Source organism: Phyllobates terribilis, unplaced genomic scaffold (genome assembly GCF_046119375.1).
Source record: "Phyllobates terribilis strain yellow unplaced genomic scaffold, ASM4611937v1 Scaffold_42__1_contigs__length_11168841, whole genome shotgun sequence".
Classification (NCBI taxonomy): Eukaryota; Metazoa; Chordata; class Amphibia; order Anura; family Dendrobatidae; genus Phyllobates; species Phyllobates terribilis.
Genome location: NW_027362802.1, coordinates 4274452 through 4300187, shown reverse-complemented (window position 1 = coordinate 4300187; position 25736 = coordinate 4274452).

Below are 25736 nucleotides of genomic sequence, written 5' to 3'. Positions count from 1 at the left end.
GTAGAATCCTGTATTTCAATCACTCCGCTTGTTTCAACTCAAAGTGAGTTGAATGTCCTCTGGACACGCCTAATGGGACCTCTTATATCAATCAAGGACTTATTTGTCCCTTTATACTCAATTACTCATCCAATTTCATTCAACAATTGTTAGATATATATATATAAAATCACACTGAAACACATAATACACAATAAATTATCTTATAACTCTATAAGTTCAATCACACACACAAAATCTAAACAATGGCAGAGGTTTGATAAGAATGGTCTTGTAGGACCATTACATACCTGTCTTGGACCACCAGAAAGCACTGAAATTTTGTAACACAAAGGGCTACTCACCGCGGAAATATTTTCAGTGATTTATGGAAAGATCCGTGCAGTTGGCTCACAGAGAGGTCCAGTTAACCATCCCTGTTTTCGGCACCATGCAATGTCGCGGTAGCCCTTCCAAGAAGAGCTAGTTTGGATTGAGCAAACAAATTATCTCTAAATCTGTCTGACATTTTTAGTTCAAATTAGATAAATAGAATAAATACTATGCATCGGAGAAAGAAAATAACACGCAGCCAGTGTCTGAGTGTACAATTCTTGTCTGCCCTCAGATCACAAGCAGCAAGTATCTTATTACGCCCTCAGAAGAAAGGAGGTGGCTAACATTACCTAACAGAGAAAGTATTTTAATTGGAAATAACAGTCGTCCTTGAAAGCTAGCTCTGTCCAATAAATTATACAAACAGAGGAAAATGTAACAGAAACACAGCTCTACACCCTGTGTTATAACTTTTATGAATAACACTTATGTTATGCACAAGCCCCGACTGACTGGCGTGAGCATGATTAGTGATCCCACTGGACCATGAACCGAGGAATGCCTGGAGGGGTGTAACTAAGTATCAACTTGGTCCGACCAAGGTCACATGGCGGCTCAGTCAACTCCGTGAACCAGGGAGGAACAGAGCAGAGGGACCAGGTGCTAATCCAGATCAGACCCCGGTCACAGCTGTTGACCCACTCCGGGGAATGCAGGAACAGGCCGGTTAGGCTGGCATACAGACAGATGGATACTGGCAGGCACAGCAGGTATACAGACAGGTGGGTATTAGCACGCATGGCTGGTATGCAGACAGGTGGGCACTGGCAGGCACGGCTGGCATGCAGAAAGGCAGGTACTGGCAAGCAGGAACGCAGGAAGAATAGGGACCAGTACAGACTGGAACACAGGAAGGGAACCGCAGGTGCGGTAGACAAGCAGAGCAGAGCAAAACCAGCAGATGCGGTAGACAAGCAGAGCAGAGCAAAACCGCAGGTGCGATGAACAAGCAGAACCAGATACACACAAGGTACTTACAATGAAGTAGCGAGTGTACACAAAACTCACAAACAGAAGTTCAGAGAAATCGAGTTGGAGTTAGGTGCATGTTCAGACACTGCAGGAAAAGGGAAGGTTTGGACATAGAGAGAAACAAGTAACGGGCTAGGACACAGTTCAGACAGGAACTTAACCTGGAATAAGATACAGGAACGAGCCTGGGAACTCAGCCCCCAGGGTGGCAGAGACAGACTAGAAGTCACAGATAGGTTACAGGCCTGGGTATACAGCCAGGAAACAGACAAGATACAGGACGGGACCTGGCAACTCAGTTACACAGAACACACTGAATGAAAGTGTTGCTCAGGCACCGCCTTCTGGGTGGAGGGGGTTTAAATATCCAGTGACTCACAGCAATAGGCTGAGGATGCATTAGGACTGTGCACACAGTAGCTTTAAGAATCAGGAAGCAACAGCGCCGCCGCCCTAAGCAAGCAGACAAGAGACATACTAACAGCACATACTGGAGCAAAGTGTGCAGCCTGGCCTGATAGGTAAGATTGCGGTCTTGCATGGTGGGAGATGGTAAGCCATGCAAGCACGCCGCCAGGGATGTTACAGTATCCCCCCCCCCTTTACGCCCCCTCTTCTTCAAGCCTGCAAGGATTTCCTGCAGAGAGTTTGGAGGCCAATCCTTCTCTTCAAGAAGATTACCTCTTCTGTCCACTAGAGGGAATGAAACTGATCTCACCATCTTGGTGACTAGGAGGCTTCCTCCCATCGAGCCATCCTCAGCAACAGATGAAGTGGGTGAAGTACCAGGAACCGGACACAGGAAAGTCTCTCTCCATTTGTTAATATCGGGTGGTCCCCCAAAGGATTCACGGGACAACTTGAGGTCTTCCACTGGGTTGGAGGGGTGCAGAGACTCAGGGTTAACCACAGCTTTGACGTACACTTTGCCAAGTTTACTGGATGAAGTGGGCGAAGTACCAGGTACGGGGTGTAGAAAAGTCTCACTCCATTTGTTATCAGGTAGAACCCCGGAGGATTCATGAGACAGCAGGAGGTCCTCCGCCTGGTTGGAGGGGTGCAGAGACTTGGAGGTAGCCCCCGCCTTGATGGACGTATTGCCAGATTTAAGAGAAATAGAGGATCCTTGCTTAGGGACCAACTTCAGTCTGGCTTCTGAGATGACACATCTGCGAGGTGGGGCGGGACCTGAAGCCAAATCATTGGTACAATCGTCAAGACGGTGTAGGGAATTTGTCTCCTCTTCCCTTCCTTCAGAGACTTCAGCGCACAGCGAGTCAGCGACTAGCAGATCTGGTGAAGAAGAAAAAAAAACTGCTGACTGTCCTGAAGATATGGGGACTGAACACCCCTTGCACCTCAGCAGTCCCCCAGGAAATACCATGCAGGATCTCCAGACCTAAGCGGGCACTAAATCTCTCGGCTCTGGATGACCTGTTGGTAAACCAGACAGCACCTGGAGTGTGAACTTCTTCATGTGTAATGCTCCAATTTGGAGCTTAATTTGTACAGACATATTTTGACTGTTTCTGAGTAGGGCTCATCCTTCCGCTGACAATGCCCAAACCGGCTTCTGGAGTTGTTGGACGGGAATCAGACACCGACTCTTTAAGGCTTTAAGCCCGAAACTTCCGGTTAATCCGAGGCCTTCACTTGCCACGGAGACAGTCATGGTCATCTGTGGAGAGGAAATACTAACGCCAAGGGCAGCCTCTCCTACAGGCCTAATGTCTTGGGAATCTCCAACCTTCACTGGACAAAGACCGTCAGGGGGTCCGAAACATCCGCAGTGGGACAGCAATCCAATTTTGTGACTGAGTTCTGGCCTCTGCTTTGCCTGACGAACATAGTCATCCTTCATGGATTCTGTGTGGAGAGCTGCCTCTGCAGGCTGGTGAACAGGAGGTCTTTGGGAGGACAGAACCTGGCGTGACGGTTTACCTCTAAGCCTTGCACATCTGGACTGCCTCTTTGGAAGAGAAGAATTCTGTGGAGCATTGTCATCCTGTGTGGATTCTGTGTGGGCAGCAGTCTCTTCAGGCTGGAGAACTGGTAGGCTAGCTACACACATTACCCATCGCGGCTTCTCCAAGATATTGGGTAGGGAAGCTTTAGCACAAGCTTCAGGATTAGGGTCATCGAAGACTATTAGAAAGGCCACCAGGAAGGCCTGCAAGTCAGATGTGATATGATCCCATGCTTCCCATAGGGGAGTGACCCAATTCAAGGCATCACCCGCTAAGTAGGACATCATGAATGCTACTTTAACCCGATCAGAGGGAAAATAGTGAGCATAGAATTTAAAATGCAGCATACATTGCTCCACAAATGCACGGCTTTCTTTTGGATCCCCATAGTACCGTGGTGGATCCGCAGGAATGAGTGCTGATAGCTCCATTTGGGCTGGTGCGTAAATCGCCTGGACCTCAACTTGAGAAAAATGTTTTCCTTGGTGCACGTATTCGCCAGACAAGAATTCAAATGTCTCCGAGCAATAGGCTGGGGAAATAAATTAGGACTGTGCACATGGTAGCTTTAAGAATCAGGAAGCAACAGCGCCACCGCCCTAAACCAGCAGACAAGAGACATACAAACAGCATGTACTGGAGCAAAGTGTGCAGCCTGGCCTGATAGGTAAGATTGTGGTCTTGCATGGTGGGAGATGGTAAGCCATGCAAGCACGCCGCCAGGGATGTTACAACTTATAAAGCTAATATTAAGTTATCAAAAGATATATAGGTAGATTTATTTGTCTAAAATAATAATCAAAGCAAAGTATAAATATTTACTACAGCAGAAGTTATAAGGGTTTAAAGTTGACCAGCAATTTCTCATTTTCCCAACAGAATTTACCAAAGCATTTTTTTTACGGACCACATCACACTTAAAGGGGTTGTCCTTGGCGGCCAATGAAAGCGCCGCTCACCGGCAGAAACAGCAACATAAGGTATTTACAAAAAATCCTTAGGGGCCCCGGGAGGATACATTGGGGGGGTAATATTAAGTACTGGACAACTTCTTTAAAGTGACTTAGAGGGGTCTATATGACAGAAAATACCCAAAAGTGACACCATTTTTAAAACTGCACCCTTCAAGTTGTTAAAAACCACATTCAAGAAGTTTATTAACCCCCCAGGTGCTTCACATGAATTAAGGAATGTGGAAGGAAAAAATAAACATTTAACTTAAAACCTGTCCATTTATTATGACCACAGACAAGATAAAGATCACCAATTCACATCAGGACTAGTGTTGAGCCACCCCCGTAGTGTTCGAGTTCGGTTCGGTTCGTCGAACACCCGTGTGTTCGCCGAACTGTTCGTCGAACTGTTCGTCGAACACCTTCGAACACCGTTAAAACCAATGGCAGGCAAACAAAAACACATAGAAACACATAGAAAACACCTTCAAAGGTGTCCAAAAGCTGACAAACTGCTCAGAAGACACAACTAACACATGGAAAAGTGACAAGTACATATAGTCATGCAAAAAGAAAAGAGGTGGAGGAGTAAAAGGAGGGGGAGACACAGATATAGGCATGTCATGCCCTTCTAAAATCCAAAAAGTGAGAAGCCGAGACGGCCAGTCCGCTCCTGCCCGTGCCACCTCCGTGTCGCGGGGTTTGTGCCAGAGCCGCGGTGAACCCTGACGGCCAGCCCCCCTCTCCCAATACTGGTGCCTGTCCGCTGGTGGGTCGAGAGAGCCCCCCTGTGGTGGAGGCAGCTCTAAGCTTTTTAATTTAAATTGTCCCTCTAATTTGAATGAATACACTTTAAATCCATTTACAAGGATCTATTGGAGGGCAAGTCTCATGCCAGCAGCCGCGTAATTCCAGCTCCAGTAGCGTCCACTAAAGCTGCTGCAGTTAAAAAGCTTTTATAAGGATCGAGCTCGGCTGTCCACCGCAAGGCATCCTAGTGCTAGTCCCAGCCCCTATGCCTTGGGGTGCCTCCTGATGCTCTTCATTAAGTATCCCGTGGTCCCGAAGCATTTCCTTTGAAAAAATTAAGTGTCCAAACTACAGGTGGTGTAGCTTGCTTAACAGCCGGGATAATCCGCTGACTAGCAGACACTGCTACTAGGCACAAAGTATTTCCTGGGCTAGATGCAGTTAAAAATTTGTAAGTAGATACTCTCGTTGGATGCTGAGAAAGCATTCCATAGAGTCTCCTGGCACGCCATATATGATTCTCTTAAAAAGCTTGGGGTAGGGGTCTAGGGGACCCTTTTATAGCCAAAATCACGGCCCTGTATCACAATACGTCACCTAGGCTGAAGATAAATGGAACTGTAGCACCGAGGGCTCGGTTGCTACAGACGTATTGCACCTCACCCAGAGGTGTGATATCTCACTCTCAGATAAGGATGGAGTGTGGATCAGGACCCGACACCTGCATGCATTACACCACATTGCCGTGGGGCAGGGCGACCAATATGCCCCTGAGATGGGCACGACAGTCCCTGTCCCTGGCTGGAGTGGGGGGAGGGAACACTGAGGAAGGGGAACCCTGCAGTGCAGGAGCAGGGAGGAAGCAGTTCCTGGGTGCATTGAGAAGGGAGTATAAAAGGTGGGCACCATCTTAGTTCAGTGCAGAGAAGTCTGAGCAGAAGTGGCAGGGAGCAGGGGCTCTGCATGAGCTCTGCTCCGGAGGCGGGCCTAGTAACAGAGGCCCAGGCCTGCAAGAGGGAGAAGGAAGGAAGAGGAGCGGAGAAGGCTCCAGGAACGAGGAATGAAGGGATCCCAGGGGTGCGGACGGGCGAGTCGCCACCGCACGCCCGAATCCACCTGCGTGGAGGGGTCAGGCCAAAGGGGGAGACCGGTCCCCGAACTAGTGGAGGCAGGAAACGACCCTCAGCTAGAAACCGGAGGCTCCTGCATTTTATGTGGCGCAGCCCCTTGCTCCACCCGCTAGGAAGGCACCATATAGGGTCAGGGAAACTGGCGCCAAGTTTACCAAGAGGAGGCCCGAGGCAGCCGGACAGAAGTGTTGGTAAGAAAGGCCAGACAAAGGACACACAAAGGGGGTCCTGTGAAGCGCTCCAAAGTTATCTGGGAGTTGTCTGAGCCCCTCACCTGGTGAGCACAGTACGACGTGGGCAGCCGTTACCTGCAGACGTGGTCTGGATAATAAGAACTGTGAGTAAAGGCCCTGAACTGCATCACTGACTCCGTGTCGTTACTGCTGCTGCCCTGCACCATCACCCCCATCCTCCGCATACACTGCCCTGAGGCTATACTCCTCCCGTGGGGAGTTATGCTACGCTCTGCTGCACCCACAACACCAGCCTTAGCGGTCTGCCCTGTAGCGGCGGTTCACTCTGACCGCAATCCACGGGTGGCGTAGTCGGACATTTAAACATCAAAACCACATAAATAGTTCCGCCACTGGTTTGACCGCCCTGAGCCACGGAACCGGATCGCCGCCACGAAGACTACAACCACCAGCATCCACCAAAAAGGGTCCGGCTCCGGGTGTCCCAAGGCCCAGGGGGTGCGTCAGAACATTTTCATCACCTTTCACAATCACCAATGGGACAAGGCAGGGATGTCCTCTGTCCCCTCTCTTATACATCCTAGTGACGGAGCACCTGCTCTCATCAATTCGCCATAACCCCAATATTAGGTGGATTGAGGTGGGAGGCACCGAGTACAAGTGCTCTCTATTTGCTGATGATGTCCTAGTATATATCACTCAATCACATATATCCATCCCTGCTGTTATGGCTGAAATAGATCACTTTGTTACATGGTAAAATTTTAAAATCAATGCAGCGAAGTCTGAGGCCCTCGATGTCTCCCTCCCTAAATCCATAGGATTCCATCTAGTCCAACTTTCCCTTTGCCTGGCCCTCACAGGGTATCAAATACTTAGGAATTCCTATTCATAGAGACCTCTCCCATCTATGTTATCTTAATTTTGGGCCCTTTATTGAACAATTCCATACAGACCACGGTTGGCAAGTTAGAACTGTAAGATTCACTACGTGAACCACTGGTGTTTTGTGGAAAAGCACATGTACACCGCGTTCCAAATTATTATGCAAAAAGTGTTTAGGAGTGATAAGGGAAGAATTTGTTTGTTTGTCAGTTAAACTCATTGATGGTGATGTGTGTCAGGGCTCTTTATATCACTGTAAGTAATTGCAGACACCTGTGCTAATTAGTTTGGCAGGTGTGTCCAATGAAAGGCAAGACTACTTAAGAAGGCTCTCTCACATTATTAAGCAGCCTACATTTTCTGCCAAAATGGGAAAGAAAAAGGATGTGTCGGCTGCTGAGAAGCAACAAATTGTGGAGTGTTTAGGTCAAGGCATGACTACAATCAACATTGTGCGATGATCAGGATGAAGTGTCTTGGCAATCAAGAAGTATGTAGCTAATTCACAGTACACACGTGTGCGTGCTGATAAGGGCAAATTGAGGACTCTTTCCTACAGGCAATTACGTCAGGTTGAAAGAGCAGCGGCAAAAAAGCCTTGTCATAGCAGCAGACAAGTTTTTGAAGCTGCTTGTGCCTCCAACGTCCCCCGAATGTTATGTTCTGCTACCAAAGCTAAGGAAAGAGAGGAGATCTGTCCCTACTATAAGACTCAGCTGAATCCCTACGATGTAACAGGGAACCTGATCCTGCGATCAGACCTGCTAAAGTCCTAATCTAGTCTGTACGGAGACCTATAGATTTGGGGAGGGAATCCCTACAAGTACTAAGGACTGGGAGGAATATGGGACACCTCCTAACAGAAATAGTAGCAGACAGACGAACAAACAAAATAGATAGAACCTAGAGGTCCGTAGACCAAGCAAACTAACAGAGTTAGATACAGAGCACAGGCTAGCTAGAAAGTAGATATACAATGAAGTCCAGCAAAGCCAGAAGGGCGGAGCAGGATTAAATAGGCCAACAAGGTCATGTGACCAGCAAAGGAAAAAAAACCTAACAGCAAGGTTCTAACAGTACCCCCCCTTCTAAGAGGATCCTCCGGATCCCCTAGGACCAGGCTTATCAGGAAATCTCCTGTGAAACGCTCTGATAAGTCTGGACGCGGAAACATCATCTGACCTCACCCAAGAGTTATCCTCGGGTCCGAAACCTTTCCAGGCCACAAGATACTGCAAACTACCTCTATACCGTCTAGAGTCAAGGATGCGAGAAATTTCATATTCCCCGTCCTCCACCACCGGAGGAACAGAGGCAGAGGCGTCACCATCCGACACAACAGCTTTTTTTAACAGAGAGACATGAAAGACCGGATTAATTCTCCAGGAGGTAGGAACCTCCAACCTAACAGCAGATTGGTTGACAACCTGAAGCACCTTAAAGGGCCCTACAAACTTGGGACCCAATTTCTTAGAAGGAATCCTCAACCGCAGATTCCTAGAGGACAACCAAACCATGTCACCAACAGCGAACAAAACCTCCTGTCGTTTCCTATCAAAGTAGTCTTTAGATTTTCTGTTGGCCTCCTGAAGATTACCACGCACATCCGTCCAAACTCTTTCCAAATCACCGGAAAAATTCTCCTCCTCAGGCACGGCAGATCCCAACTTGGAGAACGACCCAAACGACGGATGTCTCCCAGAACAACAAAAAAAAGGCGAACAACCAGCAGAAGAAGATGTATGATTGTTCAGAGCAAATTCGGCAAGTGGCAGAAACTCAGACCACCCCTCTTGATTGTCTGCCACAAAACAACGCAAGAACTGCTCAACATCCTGGTTTTTCCTTTCTGTCTGGCCATTAGATTCAGGATGATATCCGGACGAAAACGACAAATGAATTCCCAACCTGTCACAAAAGGCACGCCAAAAACGAGCCACGAACTGAGGACCCCTATCAGAAACAATGTCAGTAGGAACGCCATGAAGTCTGACAATTTCCTTGACAAAGGCCTTAGCGAGAGTTTTAGCGCAGGGCAGTTTGACGAAGGGAACCAAGTGACACATCTTGCTAAAACGGTCCACGACCACCCAGATGACAGTAAAACCCTCAGAGGGGGGAAGGTCAGTTATAAAGTCCATAGCCAAATGTGTCCAAGGAGCACTGGGGACCTCCAAAGGACAAAGCAACCCCGCAGCAGGAGTATGTGAGGACTTAGATCTAGCACATATAGTACATTGGCGCACCCACTTAATGACTTCCTTCTGCCATCCAGGCCACCAAAAACTGCGACCCACCAGTCTCTTGGTCTCAGAGATTCCGGGATGACCTGCCAACCGAGATTCGTGACACTCAACAAACAAATCTCTCCTAAAGGTCCCAGGCACAAACAACCTCCCATGAGGAGTGTTAGATGGGGCATTCTCCTGAGCTTTAAGAATCTCATCTTCCAAAACGGAGTCTAAAGCAGCTATCACAACACCTTCTTGTAAAATGTTTTCCTCTTTCTCAGCACCGACTATGGGAGAAAAACTGCGAGACAAGGCATCCGCCTTAACATTCTTAGTACCAGGGATGTAAGTAACGGAGAAATTAAACCGCGAGAAAAACAGTGCCCACCTAGCCTGACGGGCATTCAGGCGCTTGGCAGCGTCAAGATATATCAGATTTTTATGATCCGTAAGAACCTGAACGGGAAATTCCGCACCTTCCAAGAAGTGGCGCCAGTGTTCAAATGCGAGTTTAATAGCCAATAATTCCCGATTACCAATATCGTAATTCAATTCAGTCTCCGAAAATTTTTTTGAAAAAAATGCACAGGGATGTAATCCATCCCCGTTATCCTGAGACAATACTGCGCCAACCCCCACAGAGGAAGCATCAACCTCAACCAAAAACGGCCTAGTAACATCAGGCTGCATAAGGATGGGAGCAGAGGTGAACCTCTCCTTGAGATACACAAAAGCTTCAATGGCCTCAGAAGACCACTGAACCGCATCAGCACCTTTCCTGGTGAGATCAGTCAGAGGTTTGACAATACTAGAAAAATTTTTTATGAATTTTCTATAGTAATTGGCGAAACCCAAAAACCTCTGTATTGATTTCAAACCAATAGGCCTAGGCCATTCCTGCACAGCCTGAACCTTAACCGGATCCATCTCAAAACCTTTGCTGGAGATAATGTAGCCCAAAAAACTAATTCTCTGTACAGCGAACTCACATTTCTCCAGCTAAGCAAAAAGCGAATTGTCCATTAATAACTGTAATACCTCACGCACGCTCCGCCAATGAGACTCCAGATCTGGCGAATAAATCAAAATGTCATCCAAATACACAACCACATTTTTACCGATCAAAGGTCTAAGGATGTCATTAATCAGATTCTGAAAAAATGCAGGAGCATTAGTAAGACCAAAAGGCATAACCAGATTCTCAAAATGACCCACAGGAGTGTTAAAAGCAGTCTTCCATTCATCACCCTCCTTCATGCGCAACAGATTGTATGCCCCCTTAAGGTCAATTTTAGAGAACCACTTGGCCCCCAATAACTGGTTAAACAGATCAGGAATCAATGGCAGTGGGTAAGGATTGCGTACCGTAATTTTGTTAATCTCACGAAAATCCAGACAAGGACGTAAACCGCCGTCCTTTTTTTTTACAAAAAAAAATCCAACCGCCACAGGAGACTTAGAGGGCCTAATGTGACCGGCGGCCAAACTTGTCTGTATGTATTCCTCCAAAGCCTTCCTCTCAGGAATAGTAAGGTTAAATAAACGACTTTTAGGAAGAGTCGCTCCAGGGACAAATTCAATAGAACAATCATAGTCTCTATGGGGAGGCAAAACCTGCGATTCTTTCTCAGAAAAAACTCTCCAAAAATCCTGAATAGGAACAGGCAATTCTCCCCTATCCAAAGCTGCAATACGCCCGTTACAACACTTGTCATAACATTTATGGCTCCAGGATTTAATTTCACTGGTAGACCAATCCAGTACAGGATTGTGAAATTTTAACCAGGGCAAACCCAATATTACTGGAGAAGGCAAGTTATTCAACACTACCAAATCCAATTTCTCATGGTGAACACCATTAATAGTGAGAGGAAATTCACTGACCTTGAGAGTAATATTCTTCAAAGGGGAGCCATCCACAGAAACCACAGCAATGGGGGATGATAAAGGTTCAGGTTTTAAATTGAGTTTTTCCACGAATCCCCCATCAATAACATTCAGTGTAGACCCGCAATCAACAAACACCCGAAATTCCATTAATTTTTCCTGAGCAATCGTGGAAGCAGCTAAAAATATACCCTTGGAATTTAAACAGGCAATACGGGCGTGACTGACCATTTTTTTTTCTTTCTTCATACGAAGCTCACAGCCTTTAATCAAATGACCAGATTTCCCGCAATAGAAACACAAGCCTTCTGAAAAACGACGGTGTTTTTCTTGAGAGCGAGGTGCCACCGATCCAATCTCCATCGGTTCACCACTGTTAGTACACACATTATCATAACCAGAAACTGACATAGCAGAGGATTTGCTCTCATTAACCCTAGCACGCAGTCTTCTGTCCACCCGTATAGCTAATTGCATAGCCTGTTGCAAATCCTCAGGTGTAGGATAAGCAATTAGCAGGTCTTTAACCTTTTCACTGAGCCCAGCAAGAAATAGACTTTTCAGAGCAGAATCGTTCCACCCTGTTTGAGTGGACCAACGACGAAAATGTGTACAATATTTTTCCATATTACCTGATCCTTGTTTTAAACGTCTCAACTCAGTCTCAGCTGATGCCACACGGTCAGGATCATCATATAATAGTCCTAAAGCAGAAAAAAAACTATCCACTGATCTGAAGCATGTATCACTAGGTTGCAAAGAAAAGGCCCACTCCTGAGGCTCTTTGCGCAAAAGTGACATTATGAACCCTACGCGCTGGGATTCATCCCCAGAGGACTTGGGTCTCAAACGAAAATACAATAAGCAAGCATTTTTAAATGAAAAAAATTCTCGATGTTCACCAAAAAATAAATCCGGCAAACATACCTTAGGCTCCAAGAAATATGCTCCAGGACAGTTACTCACGTGCTGACGGAGCTCGGCCACTTCCAGAGAGAGTCCCTGCAGGTGTTTAGCCAAATCCTGAACCGACACCATGATGGAACAAAAAAAAATCTTTCCTTAGAGAATTTACAGGCTGGACTTACTGTTATGTTCTGCTACCAAAGCTAAGGAAAGAGAGGAGATCTGTCCCTACTATAAGACTCAGCTGAATCCCTACGATGTAACAGGGAACCTGATCCTGCGATCAGACCTGCTAAAGTCCTAATCTAGTCTGTACGGAGACCTATAGATTTGGGGAGGGAATCCCTACAAGTACTAAGGACTGGGAGGAATATGGGACACCTCCTAACAGAAATAGTAGCAGACAGACGAACAAACAAAATAGATAGAACCTAGAGGTCCGTAGACCAAGCAAACTAACAGAGTTAGATACAGAGCACAGGCTAGCTAGAAAGTAGATATACAATGAAGTCCAGCAAAGCCAGAAGGGCGGAGCAGGATTAAATAGGCCAACAAGGTCATGTGACCAGCAAAGGAAAAAAAACCTAACAGCAAGGTTCTAACACCGAACAACAAGATGCAGGGTCCTTCAGAGGTTTGCAGCTGTGCATACGCCATCCTGTCGACCTCCTCTATCCACTTCACACAAGCAGAAACGGCTCCAGTGGGCCAAACATTACATGAAGACTGATTTCAAAACTGTTTTGTTCACGGATGAGTGCCGTGCAGCGCTCGATGGTCCAGATGAATGGAGTGGAGGATGGCTGGTTGATGGACACCCCACGCAAACACGGCTACAGCGCCAACAAGGAGGAGGTGGAGTAATGTTTTGGGCTGGAATCATGGGGAGAGAGATTGTCGGCCCCTTTAGGATCCCTGAAGGCGCTAAAGATGAACTCCATAATGTATGTGGATTTTCTCAAACAGCACTTCCTGCCATGGTTCAAGAAGAAGAACCGTGTATTTCACAGCAAGATCATTTTTCTGCATGATAATGCACCATCTCATGCTGCACATAAAACATCTGCATCTCTGGCTGATATGGGCATAAAATGGGACAAACTTATGGTGTGACCCCCATGCTCCCCTGACCTCTACCCCATTCAGAACCTTTGGAGCATCATTAAAAGGAGTGTCTATGATGGCGGGAGGCAGTTCACATCTAAGCAACAGCTCTGGGAGGGTATTCTGTCCTCATGCAAAACAATTGAAGCAGAAACCATCCAAAACCTGACAAATTCAATGGACGAGAGAGTTCAGAAGCTCCTTTCGAACAAGGGGTCCTATGTGAAAATGTAACATCACCTAGAATAAAGTTTTGAGTTGAAAACTGTTTGATTTCAGTTTCTAACAACCTGCTAATGCTTATAATTTCAAAAATGACCATTTTTTGGTCTTTATTAAAATGAAAAGGTTGATCGAAAAGTTTGGGGGATCTAAGAGTGTGGCAATCCAGTAGTCATGATTACTTCGAATTCTGACAATATGAGGGTCATGCTGCAGGTAGTGCAGCAAGAAGGCACTTATGTGTCTTGCGCATCTCGGAGCCCCAAAATTATTTTCCGGGCTAGATGCAGCTAAAAATTATTTTTAATTTTAAATCTGGTGAAGCTTATTATAGATGGCCTAATAGGATCAGTGCTGCACACTGCTACAAAGCCCAAATTATTTTCCAGTCAAGATACAGATAAACATGATTAGTAATTTGAAAGCTTAAAACGGTTGGTAGGGTGATTTTAACCAATCATCAAGCTTTTACTCTCCCCAGGATGACACAGGGGTAGAAAAGTCGTTTCGGATCCATGATTTGTTCATCTTTATGAACGTGAGTCTGTCTACATTATCAGTGGAGAGCCGCGTGCGCTTATCTGTCAGCACACCACCAGCAGCGCTGAACACACGTTCAGACAGAACGCTGGCTGCGGGGCATGACAAGATCTCCAAGGCGTAAGTGGCGAGCTCCGGCCATTTATCCAGATTGGAAGCCCAAAAAGAGCAAGGGTCCAGTGACACAGTCGTGGCTTCAATGTTTACTTGGAGATACTCCTGTACCATCGTCTCTAGGCGTTGACTATGTGTCAGACTTCTTGTCTCCTGTGGCCTTGCAAAGGATGGGCTAAAAAAGTGGTGAAATGATTCCGCAAAATTGATGTTACCAGCAGATACTGTGGTTCTGTTACGGTTTGAGTGCTGAACACTTGACGGTCCCACGGTTGGCAAGTTGGAACTGTGAGATTCACTACGTGCACCACTGGTATTTTGTGGAAAAGCACATGTAAGATTCTGCAACAGTCTCTGCTGATACTCCTGCATGCGTGCATCCCTTTCTATGGCAGGAATAATTTCTGCAAATTTACTTTTGTACCGGGGATCTAACAGTGTGGCAACCCAGTAGTCAGGATTATTTCTAATTCTCACAATTCGAGGGTCATGTTGCAGGTAGTGCAGCAAGAAGGCACTCATGTGTGTTGCGCATCCAGGAGCACCAAGTCCCTGTTGTGTTGGTGGCGAGGTAACAATCATGCTTCCTTCCTCTGTCCTCTCCCCCCAACCTCGCACAACAGAAATGTGATCAAGGTCTCCCTCATCTGATGAGTCTTCCATCAGTTCGTCCTCCACTTCTTCCTGGGCTCCTGCACCTTCCTCACTAGTTTGGCTGCTACCATGCGCCCTGGTAAAATCATCTCCCCCACCCTCACATGCCTGCCGCCCTGGTGCTGCCGACCGTCTGGACCTTGCAGATGTTAGCCCTTCCGCATACAACTCCTCCTCTACTTCCTCCACCTCCTCTTGTGCCACCACCTGACTCCGAATTCTGTTTAAAATGTGCTCCAGCATGTAAATCACCGGAATAGTCATGCTGATAATGGCATCACTAAACATCTTCGTCGCCATTTCAAAACTGTGCAGAAGGGTGCATAGGTCCCTGATCTGAGACCACTCCTCCAGCGTGATTTGCCCCACCTCTGAATCTCGTTGGCCCAGGCTATACGTCAGAACGTATTGCACCAGGGCTTGTCGGTGCTGCCACAGTCGCTGCAACATGTGCAGAGTTGAATTCCACCGGGTAGGCACATCGCATTTTAGCCGGTGAAGTGGCAGGCCCAACGACTTCTGTAGAGATGTAAGTCGCTGAGCTGCGGGATGCGAACGGCGGAAGTGAGCACACAGCGACCGTGCCCTCTGCAGAAGGCCATCTAGTCTGGGATAGTGGGCTAAAAATTGCTGGACAACCAGGTTCAACACGTGAGCCATACAAGGCACGTGTGTGACATTGCCCCGGCGAAGGGCCGCACCCAGGTTTGCAGCATTGTCGCACACGGCCTTCCCTGGTTTCAGGTCCAGTGGAGACAACCATTCATGAAATTGGTTCTCCAGAGCTGACCACAACTCCTCAGCTGTGTGACTCACATTTCCCAGACATTTCAATGTAAAAACCGCCTGATGACATTGAGCCCTACTGCCAGCATAGTAAGGAGGTGTGCAGGATCCCTTCTGCGCAGTTAGAAAGCTTGTGGCATGACCAGACAGGCTTTGGGTGCAGGTGGAAGACCGAGAGGAGGTTGAGGAGGCAGAAGCAGTGGAGGAAAAATGACATAAAGAGGATTGACGCACAACTCGTGGGGACGGCAAGACTTGGACAGCAGCCCCTTGTCCTGCTGTCACCATAGTTACCCAGTGCCCAGTCAGCGACATGTAACGCCCCTGTCCATGCCTACTCGTCCAAGTGTCTGTGGTGAAATGCACCCTGTCACACACAGAGTTTCTCAAAGAAGCGGTGATGTTGTGTGCGACATGCTGGTGGAGCGCAGTCACACCTTTCTTTGAGAAGTAGTGCCGACTGGGCATCTGGTACTGGGGCACTGCGACGGACATAAGGTCTCGAAAATCCTCTGTGTCCACCAGGCGGAAAGGCAGCATTTCTGTAGCCAAGAGCTTGCAGATGGTGAAATTCAACCTCTTAGCTTTCTCATGGCTAGGAGGAAATGGTCTTTTACTTGTCCACATCTGAGGGACCGAGGGCTGGCTATTGTGCTTAGACGGGGTTGATAAGGGTGTCCCCGGCAAACTGCCGGTCTGTGAGGAAGATGCAGGCAGACATGTTAGGTTGCCTTGATCCAAAGGTGGTGCTATCGATGTCGGACAGCGCTCAAGACCAGCTGGTGTTACCACCTCCAAAGAAAATGATGACCTGCCAATCACGCTGGCTGTTGCGGGTAAAGAGGTGGCAGGTCTGCGCCCCAAAACAGGTGTGACTGCTGTCCCCCCAGTCACAGAGGATGAAGAGGCCGCGGATGCACAAGATATGGCAGACGGTGGTTGGCCCGGCCGGCTAGACCGCATTGTAGCACACTGAGCTTCCCACTGCAACTTATGCTTCATGTCCATGTGCCCGTTCATGCATGAAGTACTCAAACTATGTATTTTTTGGCCTCTACTTAGCTTTTGCTGACAAATGTTACAGATAACACGAGTTGGGTCATCTTTATCGATCTGAAAAAATGCCCAGGCTATGCAAGGCTTAGCACCCATGCGACCTGAAGAGCCACCACGACTTGTGGTGAGAGGCAGAGTTGTGTTTGAGGATGCAGTTGTTGACGTGCTTCCAGTACTACGTCTCTGTCCAGGAAGGCGCAACCTGACCTCGTCGTCACTAGCATCTTCCTCCACCTCCTCTGCTGACCTCATCTCTTGGCTGACTGTGGGTTGACAGTAAGTGGGATCTCCGACCTCATCATCATCACCCTGTGCGTTATCACACCCGTCGTCCTCAGAGCCAACCTGTTCCTGCCCTGACAAAAAACTAAAGTTGTCGCTCCAATCAGGTATTTGAGTCTTATCATCGTCTTCCTCATTGTCTCCACCAACAGGAGTTACAGTTTGGGAATGAGGGTCTACATTATGGTCAGAACCTTCGGCGTCTGGTCCTGGATCCGACTCATAAAGATTCTGGGCATCAGTGCAGATCATTTCCTCGTCTGGATTCACAGAAGCGCTGGAGTCGACCTCTGATTCCCAGGCTATAGTATGAGTAAACAGCTCTGCAGACTCAACCATCTGTTCTACCTCATACTCAGACGGGCAGCTGGAGATTTGGGAGCTGTGAGGAAGCAAGTGCGATTTGGGTGACACCTTTGAGGACTGGAGTATTTGTGATGTTGAAGTTGATGTGGAGGAGAGCCCACTTAAAGGAGCACTTGATATCCGTTGAAGCACCTGCTGTTTTTGTGCCTCATCTGGAATTTGTAGCGATTGGCGTGGCCGTAAGAAAGGGATCTTATCACATTGTCCGCTAAAAGAAGTAGACATTTTAGTTTGGCTGGAAGATGGTCTTTCTTCTGCACCTACCCCACGGACACAACCTTTTTTCCCCTTCCCAACACGCCTATTCCCCTTTCCACCAGCAGCAGGCCTTTTTCCACTCATTTTGGTGGTTAACTAATTCACAACTCTGGAGTTGTTTGCACAAAAAAACAATGGATGGTAACCGAGCAGAGCTGAGTGGCCAAACTGTGGTATTAGGCCAAAACTATTGGCTGGGTTAGATGCAGAAAAAAATTATTTTTAATTTGCAACCTGATGGAGGTCAGTATAGATGGACTAATAGACCAAGTCCCACACACCGCTAGAAGCCCAAATATTTTTTCAGAGCTAGATGCAGAAAATTTTTTTATTCAATTTGCAACCTGATGGAGGTCAGTATAGATGGACTAATAGACCAAGTCCCACACACTGCTAGAAGCCCAAATATTTTTTCAGAGCTAGATGCAGAAAAAAAATATTTTTAATTTGCAACCTGATGGAGGTCAGTATAGATGGACTAATAGACCAAGTCCCACACACCGCTAGAAGCCCAAATATTTTTTCAGAGCTAGATGCAGAAAAAAATTATTTTTAATTTGCAACCTGATGGAGGTCAGTATAGATGGACTAATAGACCAAGTCCCACACACCGCTAGAAGCCCAAATATTTTTTCAGAGCTAGATGCAGAAAAAAATTATATTCAATTTGCAACCTGCTGGAGGTCAGTATAGAAGGACTAATAGAACAAGTCCCACACACTGCTAGAAGCCCAAATATTTTTTCAGAGCTAAATGAAGAAAAAAATTATTTTTAATTTGCAACCTGATGGAGGTCAGTATAGATGGACTAATAGACCAAGTCCCACACACCGCTAGAAGCCCAAATATTTTTTCAGAGCTAGATGCAGAAAATTTTTTTATTCAATTTGCAACCTGATGGAGGTCAGTATAGATGGACTAATAGACCAAGTCCCACACACTGCTAGAAGCCCAAATATTTTTTCAGAGCTAGATGCAGAAAAAAATTATTTTTAATTTGCAACCTGATGGAGGTCAGTATAGATGGACTAATAGACCAAGTCCCACACACTGCTAGAAGCCCAAATATTTTTTCAGAGCTAGATGCAGAAAAAAATTATTTTTAATTTGCAACCTGATGGAGGTCAGTATAGATGGACTAATAGAACAAGTCCCACACGCTGCTAGAAGCCCAAATATTTTTTCAGAGATAAATGAAGAAAAAAATTATTTTTAATTTGCAACCTGATGGAGGTCAGTATAGATGGACTAATAGACCAAGTCCCACACACTGCTAGAAGTCCAAATATTTTTTCAGAGCTAGATGCAGAAAAAAATTATATTCAGTTTGCAACCTGATGGAGGTCAGTATAGATGGACTAATAGAATGATGCTATGCCCAAAAGATTTTACTTCACTAGGTGCAGTAAAAAAATTGGTATTCTATACACAGGTGGTATATCTTGCAACACAGATAGGCTACTCCACTGACTAACACACTCTGCAATAGGCCAAAAAGGATTAGCTTTGCTAGATTCAGCCAAATGCTGTGAAAAAAACTTGCACAGCACTGGCACAGACCTGCCTGGCAAAAACTGATAGGAACTGATGTAACCTAGTCCTGAAAAGGACTCAAATTACAATTAGTCTTTACTCCCACAATCTATCTATTTAAGAGCACAGACCTGCCTGATAAAAGTCGTAGGAAATGCTGTAACCTAGTCCTTAAAAGGACTGCAATCACAACTATTCCCTACTCCCAAGCTATCTGTATATTTGTGAGAAAATTGGCTTGAAATTAACAAGGTATAGCGCACACAGCAACAGCGGTGCCGTCTAACACGCAGCTGCAGCAGTGAGAAAATGGTGGCGACGGGGAAAATGGCTTGGTCTTATAGGGCAAGGACATGTGACATACACTGCCAATCACACATGCCCTTGCTTGTGTGAAAAAAAGCACTTCGCTCCGTGTGTGCGCTGCTGATAGGCTGACAGATTGCACCTCCCCACTGCAAATGCGGGAAAGAGAAAAAAAAATGGAGATCTTCATTGTTCCTGCAGAGATCCATCCCCTGCCCCTCCCCCCGCCCCGCTGTACACTCAAACTGCGTATTAACATTAATTTTCATCATTACTGAGAAAAAATCCAGTTATGATTTTGGTGCACGAACAGTTATCGAACATAACCTCGAACAGCCGAATTTTTCTCAAATTGTTCGTGTTCGCCGACCGGCTCGAACACTGCCCAAAACAGCTCGAATTTGAGATTGGCGAACAGTTCGAGTAGAACAACGCTCATCTCTAATCAGGACTACAAGATTCCAGGTACTTTCAAGCTGCATCACATTTAATGAGGTGTACTTAATTATATGTACCAAATGTCCAGCTGGGGGTCTGTATGTAGGGGAGATAGGGCAAAAACTTTGGACAAGGATGAATCATCATCGCCACACAATAAAATAAAAAAGAATAGATCTACTGGTATTAAAAGGTAACTTCAAATCTCAGAGAGACAGAAAACTTTGGGAATATAAACTCATGGCGACCTTTGACACCATCAGAGCAGGAATGAATGTGTTGCATGGATTTATGTCATTCTACATCAACTAAGGAATGTGCTCATCAGACCTGTGGGGTCATCAGAACCCTGGACCAGACCTCAATCACAGGATAATAAAATTTTCAAACTTCTTATCTATGAACTATTCCAATATTTACGACCACAACTGTGTTTATCTCTCTCCAATTGTAATATCTCTGCTTTACGTCAATTGTCTCATCTATTACACTATTTCTGTGTCTTGCTGTGTATAAATATGTGACTCTTCAGATTTTGTGTTATACTATGCCTGAAGAAGAAACCTGAGTGGTTTCGAAAGCTTGCAATTTGTTACCATCTTTTCAGTTACCTATTAAAAGGTATCAACCACTGAGGACTCTCAAATCTAAATATTTTTCTAACATTTTTTCACAAAAATTTTAGTTTAGACCCATTTTTTTTACTTTCACAAGGGTAACAAAAGAAAATAGACCCCAAATTTTGTTGTACAGCCTCTCCTGAGAACACTGATACCCAATATGTAGAATAAAACCACTGTTTGGGCGCACGACAGGGCTCGGAAGGGAATGAGCGTGATTTGACTTTTTGAACGTAAAATTTGCTGGCATAATTACCGAACGCAATGTTGTATTTGGAGGGCCACGGATGTGTCTAAACAGTGGAAATCCCCCACAAGGGACACCATTTTGGAAACTAGACCCCTTAAGGAACTTATCTAGATGTGTCGTGAGCACCTTGAACCCCTTGGTGCTTCACAGAAGTTTATAACGTTGAGCCGTGAAAATAAAGAAATAACATTTTTCCACAAAAATGTTTTTTTAGCCACAAACTAGGGTAACAGGAAAAATTGCACAATACAATTTGTTAGGCAGTTTCTGCTTAGTACACAGATACCCAATATGTTGAGGAAAACTACTGTTTGGGCGCATGGCAGGTTTTGGAAGTGAAGGAGTGCCATTTGACTTTTTGAATGGAAAATTTACTAGAATAATTAGCAGATGCCATGTCACACTTGGAGAGCCCCTGACATGCCTAAAAAGTGGAAAGCCTCCTCATGTATCACTATTTTGGAAACTAGACCCCTCAGGGAACTGATCTAGATGTGTGGTGAGCACTTTGAACCACTAGCTGCTTCACAGAAGTTTATAATATTGAGCCGTGAAAATTAAAAAAACAGGAGAAAATGGACCCCGAAATTTGTTGTGCAATTTCTCTGGAGTACGGAGATACCCCATATGTGGTCGAAAAGAACTTTTGAGGCAAAGTGCAAAGCTCAGAAGGGAAAAAGCGCCATATTGGAGCTCAGATACCGCTGGACTGGTTTGAGGATGCCATGTCACGTTGGCAGAGGCCCTGAGGTGCCAAATGAGCCGAACCCCCATAATTGACCCCATTTTACAAACTACATCTATACCTGAATTCATCTAGGGGTGCAGTGATCATATTGACACCACAGGTGTTTCACAGCATTTTATACCATTGGGCAGTGAAGAAAAAATAATTCAATTTTAACCAAGAAAATTTTACTTTAGCCCCAGATTTTAAATTTTCACACTGGAAAATGAATAAAAATGGCACCAAAATTTGTGCCACAATTTCTGCTGAATGTAGAAATACCCCAATTGTGGCTGTACAGTACTGCTTAGCCACTCGGCAAGACTCGGGAGGGACGGAGCGCTTTTTGCCACCTGGAGTGTTGATTTTCCTAGAATAGTTTGCGGACTCCAAATACAGAGCCTCTATGTGCTAGAAGAGCAGAATCCCCCTCAAATTATCCCATTTTGGAAATTATACCCCTTTGTGAATTTATCTGCAGGTGTAGTGATGATTTTGACTCCATGAGTGTTTTCCAGAAACAAGCAGCAGTAAATGTTGCTAAGTGAAGGTTGCAAATTGCCATTGTAGTGACCAGTATGCTGTAGTGACCAGTACGCTGTAGTGACCAGTACACTGTAGTGAGCAGTACATTGTAGTGACCACTACACTGTACTGATCACTACGCTGTAGTGACCAGTATGCTGTAGTGACCAGTATGCTGTAGTGACCAGTATGTTATGCCTAGCTTGTTCTTCTGGAGACATGCACATGTAAATTAGGCACGCTCTCATCGCTATAGGAATGCCAAACATGTAACATAGTAACATAGTTTTTAAGGTTGAAGGAAGACTAAGTCCAACTAGTTCAACCCATAGCCTAACATGTTGATCCAGAGGAAGGCAAAAAAAAAACCATGTGGTAAACACTAAGCTCCACATTGGGGAAAAAATTCCTTTCAGACTCCATACGACAATCAGACTAGTTCCCTGGATCAACGTCCTATCAAGGAATCTAGTATATATAACCTGTAATATTATACTTTTCAAGAAAGGCATCCATGCCCTTCTTAAATTTTAATAGTGAATCACTTATTGCAACATCATGCGGCAGAGAGTTCCATAGTCTCACTGCTCTTACAGTAAAGAATCCCCGTCTGTGATTATGATTAAACCTTCTTTCCTCCAGACATAAAAGATGCCCCCTTGTCCCCGTCTCTGGCCTCAGAGTAAAAATATCAGTAGAAAGGTCTTTGTATTGTCCCCTCATATACTTGTACATAGTAATAAGATCACCCCTAATCCTTTGTTTTTCCACAGTAAATAACCCCAAGAGTAATAACCTGTCTTGGTATTTCAGAACCCCCAGTCCTCTAATAACCTTGGTCGCTCTTCTCTGCACCCTATCTAGTTCAGCTATGTCTTTCTTATACACCAGAGACCAGAACTGTACAAAGTATTCTAAGTCTGGTCACACTAATGACTTGTATAGAGGTAAAATTAAGTTCTCCTCATGAGCATCTATGCCTCTTTTAATGCATCCCAATATTTTATTTGCCTTTGCAGCAGCTGCATGACACTGGCCACTAAACGTGAGATTTTCGTCCACCAATACACCCAGGTCTTTTTCAGTTACAGTTTTGCACAGTGTTTTACAATTAAGCATTTAATTATACATTTTATTTCCTCTTCCCAAGTGCATTACCTTACATTTATCCCCATTAAAGCTCATTTGCCATTTATCAGCCCAAGCTTCTAGTTTACATAGATCCTCCTGTAATATAAAATTATCCTCCTCTGTATTGAATACCCTGCAGAGTTTAGTGTCATCTGCAAATATTGAAATATTACTCTCTATGCCCCCTACAAGGTTATTAATAAATATGTTAAAAAGAAGGGGGCCCAATACTGACCCCTGTGGTACCCCACTGTTAACTGAGACCCAGTCTGAGTGTTTTCCATTAATAACCACCCTTTGTTTCGTATCACTGAGCCAATTTTTAACCCACAAACATATATTTTCCCCTATCCCCATTGTTCTCATTTTATGTATCAACCTTTTGTGTGGAACCGTATCAAAAGCATTTGAAAAGTCCATATACACAACACTCACTGAATTCCCTTGGTCAGGTCCGGAACTTGCGTCCTCATAAAAACTGATCAGATTAGTTTGACAGTAACGGTCCCTCATAAAGCCATGTTGATATTGAGTCATGAGGTTATTCTTCTTCAGATACTGTAGTATAGCATCTCTTAGGAAACCTTCAAGGATTTTACCCACAGTAGAGGTTAAGCTTGCTCCCCTATAATTTCCAAGTTCAGTTTTTGTCCCCTTTTTGAATATTGGCACGACATTTGCTATACGCCAATCCTGTGGTACAGACCCTGTTATTATGGAATCTTTAAAGATTAAAAATAATGGTCTATCTATGACGTTACTTAATTCCTGCAGTACTCGCGGGTGTATCCCATCCGGGCCCAGGGATTTGTCAACTTTAGTGATTTTTAGACGCCGCCGTACTTCCTGCTGGCTTAAGCAAGTGACATTTAATGGAGAATTTTTGTTATCACTAATCATGTTTTCTGTCATGCGATTTTTTTGTGTAAATACGGTTGAAAAAAATCATTTAGCATATTGGCTTTTTCCTCATCCTCATCCACCATTTCACCTAGACTATTTTTAAGGGGGCCAACAATATCATTTTTTAGTTTTTTACTATTTATGTAGTTAAATAAAATTTTGGGGTTATTTTTGCTTTCTCTGGCAATGAGTCTCCCTGTCTCAATCTTTGCTGCCTTGATTTGGTTTTTACAGAATTTAATTAATTTTCTATATTTATTTAATGCCTCATCACTACCTACTTGCTTTAGTTCCTCAAATGCTTTCTTTTTGTTACTTATTGGGCCCCTTACAGCTCTATTTAGCCATAGTGGTTTCCTCCTATTTCTAGCATGTTTATTCCTATAGGGTTTATATTGTGCACAGGTCCAATTCAGGATGCTAATAAATGTCTCCCATTTGCTTTGTGTAGCTTTATGTCTCAGGATATCATCCCAGTTTATGCACTAAGATCATCTCTCAACCGTTGGAAATTTGCCTTCCTGAAGTGTCCTTGTAACCCCTCTACTACACATCTTATTAAAGGTTGCATGAAAACGTATTATTTTGTGATCACTATTACCCAAGTGACCCCAAACTTATATATTTGATATGCGGTCTGGCCTGTTCGTTAATATTAGGTCTAGCAGTCCCCCCTTCTTGTTGGGTCCAGAACCAGCTGTGAAAGGTAATTGTCTCTCATAGTTGTCAAAAACCTATTACCTTTTCTTGAACTACAGGTTTCTGTCCCCAATGTATTTCAAGGTAGTTGAAGTTCCCCATAATAATGACTTCTCCTTGAGTCACTGCTTCATCTATTTTCTTTATAAGGATATTCTCCCCTGCTTCCATTATTTTTGGAGACTTATAAAAACCCCTATCAGTAATTTATTATGTTTTCCCCCTCCCCTTATCTCCACCCACAAGGACTCTACATTTCCATTAGATTCACATATATCCTCCAGCAAGATGGGTTTTAAGGATGATTTTACATATAAACACCCCCCCCCTCGCTTGTTTGTATGATCATCTCTGAACAGACTATAGCCCTGTAAATTAACTGCCCAGTCATTGCTCTCATCCAGTCACGTCTCAGATATCCATGTCATAATTATTTTCCAACAAAATTAATTCTAATTCCTCCATTTTGTTGGTGAGGCTTCTGGCATTAGTGTACATGCATTTTATGCTTCTCTCTGTATCTCTATTGCTTCTTACTTTATTGACTGTTCTAACCCCACCCCAATTTCTTTATTTATGCCCAGGTCACTATCTGCACTATCTTACCCACCTATAAAATGAATACCCTCCCCCAATCGCTATTTTAAACACTCCTCCAACCTTCTAGCCATTTTCTCCCCCAGCACAGCAGCACCCTCCCCATTGAGGTGCAGCCGGTCCCTAGCGTAGAGTTTGTAGCCAACTGAGAAGTCGGCCCAGTTCTCCAGGAACCCAAATCCCTCCTTCCTACACCAATTCTTGAGCCACTTATTTATCTCCCTAATCTCATGTTGCCTCTCTGGCATGGCACGTGTTAAAGGTAGTATTTCAGAGAATACCACCTTGGAGGTCCTTGCTTTCAGCTTGCAGCCTAATTCCCTGAAATCATCTTTAAGGACCTTCCACCTACCTCTAACTTTGTCATTTGTGCCA